The following is a 6,000-nucleotide window of genomic DNA, read 5'->3' on the forward strand; positions in this document are numbered from 1 at the left end:
AGGGGGGGGGGGCACCCTCATGGACAGGGTGTGGGCCCCCTGGTCTTCATATTTGGCGAGGATTTTTTATTATTTTTTCTAAGATGTTCCATGGAGTTTCAGGTCATTCCGATAATATTTGTTTTCTGCACATAAAACAACACCATGGCAATTCTGCTGAAAACAGCGTCAGTCCGGGTTAGTTCCACTCATATCATACAAGTTAGAGTCCAAAACAAGGGGAAAAGTGTTTGGAAAAGTAGATACGACGGAGACGTATCAATCGCGCGTCACAGAAGTGCTTTCGTCAAGGGTGACCGACACGTGGCATCCACCGTAACGGAATGTCGTTAAGCTATCGAGTCCGGTTTTGCATCCGATAACCCGTTAACAGCCCCGACAAATGGGGATTTTCCATGTGTAAAATAATCATTGGCTGGAGGAAACACGTGTCGGCTCACCATTGGGACAGATGTCATCAACTCATTGGACCCAAAGCGCCTATGATACGTCGACACGTGGCATGGCCCAACAGAGGCCCATTCCTATGAAAAGGCGGGCCCATTTTACTTGGTTAAAAGGTGGCGGGCCGGCCCACAGCATGCGTGTTAATGGCCTATTCGCATATAGCCCATTTACAACCCGCTAACCCAGGGCCCGTTTACGGCCTATCCGAATTAGGCCCAGTAGCGTCATCTGGGCCGTCCAATATAATTCCATCCCGTTTTAACTTCCAGCCCATGTATGGCCCATGACGTCTTTCGGCCCATATGAGGCCCTTAGTAACCCTCGGCCCATTAACGGCCTGTGGTAAAACTGGCCCGTAATGAACAGTGTATCACTTTATACCCATTAATGGCCCATTATTCCGTTGGGCCATTTCCAGCTCATGTTATCTTTTGGCCTTCTCAGGGCCCATTTATTCTTGGGCTCATTTCCAGCATTGGTTACTTACGACCCGCTACTGTCATTTTCTGCTTGTGGGCCAAATTTAGCCCGTGCTTATATTCGGCCCGTTTGTGCCCATTAATATGTTGGGCCGTTTTCATAGCGTCATCAAATACGACCGATTAACGACGACCCTGTCGGTGTCAAAACCGGCGGATCTCGGGTGGGGGTCCCGAACTGTGCGTCTAAGGCGGATGGTAACAGTAGGCGGGGGACACGATGTTTACCTAGGTTCGGGCCCTCTTGATGGAGGTAATACCCTACGTCCTTCTTGATTGATCTTGATGATATGAGTATTACAAGAGTTGATCTACCACGAGATCGTAGAGGCTAAACCCTAGAAGCTAGCCTATGGTATGATTGTCTGTTGTCCTACCAACTAAACCCTCCAGTTTATATAGACACCAGAGGGGGCTAGGGTCACATAGAGTCAGTTACAAGGGAGGAGATCTAATATTCGTATTGCCAAGCTTGCCTTCCACACCAAGGAGAGTCCCATCCGGACATGGGACGAAGTCTTCAATCTGGTATCTTCATAGTCCATCAGTCCGGCAAAAGGATATAGTCCGGCTGTCCGGAGACCCCCTAATCCAGGACTCCCTCAGTAGGCCCCAAACCAGGCTTCAATGACGATGAGTCCGTCTCGCAAATTGTCTTTGGCATTGCAAGGAGGGTTCTTCTCCAAATTCTGAATATCAGCTGAGTAGTGTCCGGCTCCCCATAAATGTTGCACTTCCTGGCTTCTACGCCCAATAAGGGCTATCTTCCACATGTCGAGTGAATGTGAGGAGCCAGGGCATTTTTACATTCGCCACTGTAGCCATGTAAGTAAACTGTCTATTAAAGGGACGGGGATTCTTAGATCCAAACCACACCATCCTCCCACGGCGAGTATCCATCAGAGTGTGCTCAGAAAAATCCATTCCAACATGGCCGGCCATCGCAGCTCCTCCTCCCACTCCCATAGCCCTAAGCCCAGTGATTGGGAGAAGTGTTCCGTCCCGCACAGCCAATTAGTAGAGTTAAAGACCCAGTGATTTCTCCCTCCATCATATATGGTCCCCGTTCGAGCCGGGCTCGCCATCTACAATGGCGGGGAGCAAGCGGAGAGCTTCCCCAATCCCTCCAAGGGGGAGCGGGTATGCCTTGTCCCTTATTTACTAAGGGGACTTGGATTTCCAATCCATCCGTTCCTCCGCGGGCTCCTGGAGTTTTACGGCCTCCAGTTGCATAATTTCACCCCCGCTTCCATATTACACATCGCTGGTTATGTTGCCCTTTGTGAGCTGTTTCTAGGATGCGAAGCTCATTTCGAGCTGTGGAAGAGGCTATTCTGCCTTGTGCCCCATACACATGAGGGGTCAATATATCAAGTGGGCGGAGCTGAAATATGGTGCATCGCCGGGACCGGATACCTGTCCGGTACCCAAAAGAAGACGTCCAAAGACTGGTCTTCGGAGTGGTTTTACATGGAGGACGTCCCCCTTCCAGATCCTATTCGGAGGGGTCTTCCTGAGTTCGACAATGCCCCTTTGAAGAAACGCCGAAGCTGGCGCCCGCGGAGCCCTCAGGAGGAAGATAACGGAGAAGTCCTTTACCTGATGGGCTGGATAAAAACGCTGGCTCAATCAGGATTGACAATAATCGAGGTTATGTCAATATGTATAATGCGGGGGGTGCAACCACTTCAATATTGAGGGCACCCCATGTGGCGCTTTAACGGGGAAGATGATGCCACCGCTGCGGGCGTAAGGGACCGGACTCCGCTGTTGCTCTAGCAAAGATTCTGTCCGAGTTGTTCAAGGGAGAGGAAGAGGAGTTCATCCGTATTAAGCCACGGGATGGATTCTCCATGTACAACCCCCCAAGCTGGGTGAGCTGTCACTTTTTACTCCCAACCTTCCCGCATTCTTTGTCATAAATACTCACCTTGCCGTTTCATGGCAGGAACTGCGAAAAGTTGTAAGGGAGGTCAACAGCCCACCTCCACAACCGGAGGACCCTGACCGGGCCCTCAATCCCGGACTCGAAGAGGATCCGGACATATTTGTGGAGCTGATCGACAGGACATTCTTTCAGTTGAGCTGCGATGATGCCATGGTGGCCATCATAGCCGACTATCCTGGGCTACTCCCTGCATCGCATGTAAGGAAAACTGGAGCCCCAACTTCCAAGAAGGATCCCCTATTATGCACTTCACCTACCGTACACATATGGTGCTTTACAGGGAAGGCCCTCGGGACACCATGCCGAACCCGCAGTGATTCGCCAACAAGGGACACCGAAGCCGGGTAGGTCAAAAAGGAAGGCGGTCAGGACTGAGACGCCAGCGCAGAGGTATGATACATAACCTCGCTCCGTGGTTGTCGTCTTTCTTAAAATATAATGATGTCCATGTTTCCTAGTAGGAAAAATGCTCGCTGGACTATATCCGGAGTGGTTGCCGATCACGCCTCCACCAGTCGGGCTGCAGGGCCGGACATTGAGGCGGAAGCTAACACAGGGCTAACACCGGATGCTCCTTCTATAGAGGATGCAGATAGAGTATCCGCTACAAATTCCAAAGTGGAGAGCAGCATGAATCACAGGCGTCGTCGGGCCGTACTCCGTGATGCTTGTTTCTCCCAAGAGGCGTTCGATGCCTTCAACTCAGGAGATTCGTACATCCATGCTGCTCAAAACGGTCTTGCTAGAGCCACAGACCAGTATGTAAAGGATATACGGGTAAGAAAATCTGACGATTATATATATCAGTAGCCCCTGAGACTTGAAACAGTTGACACAACTGATTTAAGGATCATTATTTGCGCAGGTTCTTACAGAGAAGAATACCCAATTGTCTCAAGAGCTGGAAGAGCGCAAAGCCCAACTATGGGCCGCGGTTGCCGCGTTGAAGGAGTCCGAGAAGGACCCCTCAGGTAACACTTGTTTCCATAGCAAAGAATGACAGGTACCATATAGTATGCGACATGTATGCAAATCTAACAACAGATGTTGCAGATGACTCCAGAGTGAATACGGAGGCCGTGTCGGAGAATGCGCAATGTGCTAATCGACAGCTAAATGCTGGCGAGCGCGTGCTTACGCGGGTCAGGCAGGAGAAAAATAATCTCCAGGACGCCAATATCTGGCTGGGCGTGGAACTGAAAGATGTCCGAGTCTAGCTTGCGGACTCCGTGAAGGAGAGTAAGCGGCTTCGACGCGGAATTTTTAGTAAGTGCTTGAATGAACTTTTGAAAGAGTTCGGTGAAGAAGCCGGCTAACAGAGTTATGTCTGCAGGCATGCTGACGGGTCGTCCCACGGAGGAGATGCCCGGGTCTGCGGGTGATCTTCTACCAGAGCTCTCACAACTGCACGAACAAGTTCGGCAGGTGATGAATGGTATTGCCCAAGCCTTATGGCCATCCGCCTCCCCGCCAGGAGGCATGGGGGAGCTTGTAGAGAAGCTCAAGGGAGCGCGGCAGCGCTTCCGATTATGGAAGATATCAGCCTGCCTACAAGGTGCAAGGGAAGCCTGGTCCATGGTGAAGATGTGATATACTCCCTCCTTCCATCTATATAGGGCCTAATGCGTTTTTCTAGGCTAACTTTGACCAAATATTAGAGCAATAATATATGACATGCAACTTACACAAAGCACATTGTTAAATTCGTGTGTGAAAGGAGCTTTCAATTATATAATTTTCACATTGTGCATGTCATGTACTATTAATCTTGTCAATAGTCAAAGACGGTCTTAAAAAACGCATTAGGCCCTATATAGATGGAAGGAGGGAGTACCAAAGCTGGCCCAAACCACATGGCCGAGGTCGGACCTATGGGGCCCGATGGGAAAGAGATCCCCGTCAGTTTGGTGTATGACCAAGTAGAATTAGCCGCAAAGTACTCCCAACAGGATTGTAGGCTAGACAGCCTGTTGGATGGTATAGAAGAAGAATTTAGTCAGTCTAAGTGACTGTGTACTTTAAGTGACATATATAATGTCCCTAGCTGGATTGTAAATCATTTGTCATGGCGGACCTTTTCGCTTCGACCTCTGGACCCGATAGTCCGGAGTGTATCCGAATACCCGCTTGGTTATGAAAAAACCGGGGTATGCGTGGAAACCAGGCGTAGGGGTCATAAGTGCTTGAACATACAAGTACCCAACTAGCTATGTTATATTACATGGTAGTATGAAACATCTTCCAGGGAGAATAGTTCCGTTAAGGGTTCCTATCCCTGGGTACGTATTCCCTAATGTGCATGTCCGAACTGCGAAAAGAAACGCAGGCTATAACATCTGGGGGCATGTATCAAAATGAATGAAAATCATCTTTTGTTCACCGACCGAATATTCCCTTAAGAATGCTAGCTTTTGGCTTCACCCAGTCTGAGGTACACATCCGGCTGACCTGGCAGTAACAATCGCAGAGGTGCTCCCCTCATGCCCTAGCCGAATTAACGGGAACGCAGGGCATAAATACAAGAGCCAGGCAACCCAGCTTGGGCAAAACTTAAGTCATATCGACGCATATAATGGTGAAAAAAGGTACATGTGGAAGAATAACACATGTGTGGGGCATAAAGCCCAGAAAAATAGTTATATTAAGCTTCTGTATAAGAAGCCCCCAGGTATAATGAGCGCGGTTAGCGCATCAAGATTGTGTAACCAAGACACAAGTTAGCCTTTTAAGGCCTTGAGGAGAAGAAAAAAGAAGAGAGAAAGAGAGAAAAGACAGATAATTGATACGCAAAAAATTGACGGGGGTAAGGAGACGAACATAGAGTCCGACACTAGGCGTAGAATCATCGGAGTCTGGTTGCGTTCCATGGGTCTGGCTCGAGTCGATTGTCCGATGCATCCCACAGACGGTACGATCCACCAGTCAGAACCTGGTCAATAATGAAGGTACCTTCCCATTTGGGCTTGAGCTTGTTCTTTTTCTTCTTCGGCAGGCGTAGATCTAGTTCGCCAACGTTATAGGTTTTGGCTCATACTTCTCTGCTTTGATACCTTCGAGCCTGTTGCTGATAGAATGTGGAACGGGCTTTTGCTACGTCGCGCTCCTCCTTCAGGGCGTCCAAACTGT

The sequence above is a fragment of the Triticum dicoccoides genome, chromosome 4A (assembly GCF_002162155.2).
Source record: "Triticum dicoccoides isolate Atlit2015 ecotype Zavitan chromosome 4A, WEW_v2.0, whole genome shotgun sequence".
Taxonomy (NCBI): Eukaryota; Viridiplantae; Streptophyta; class Magnoliopsida; order Poales; family Poaceae; genus Triticum; species Triticum dicoccoides.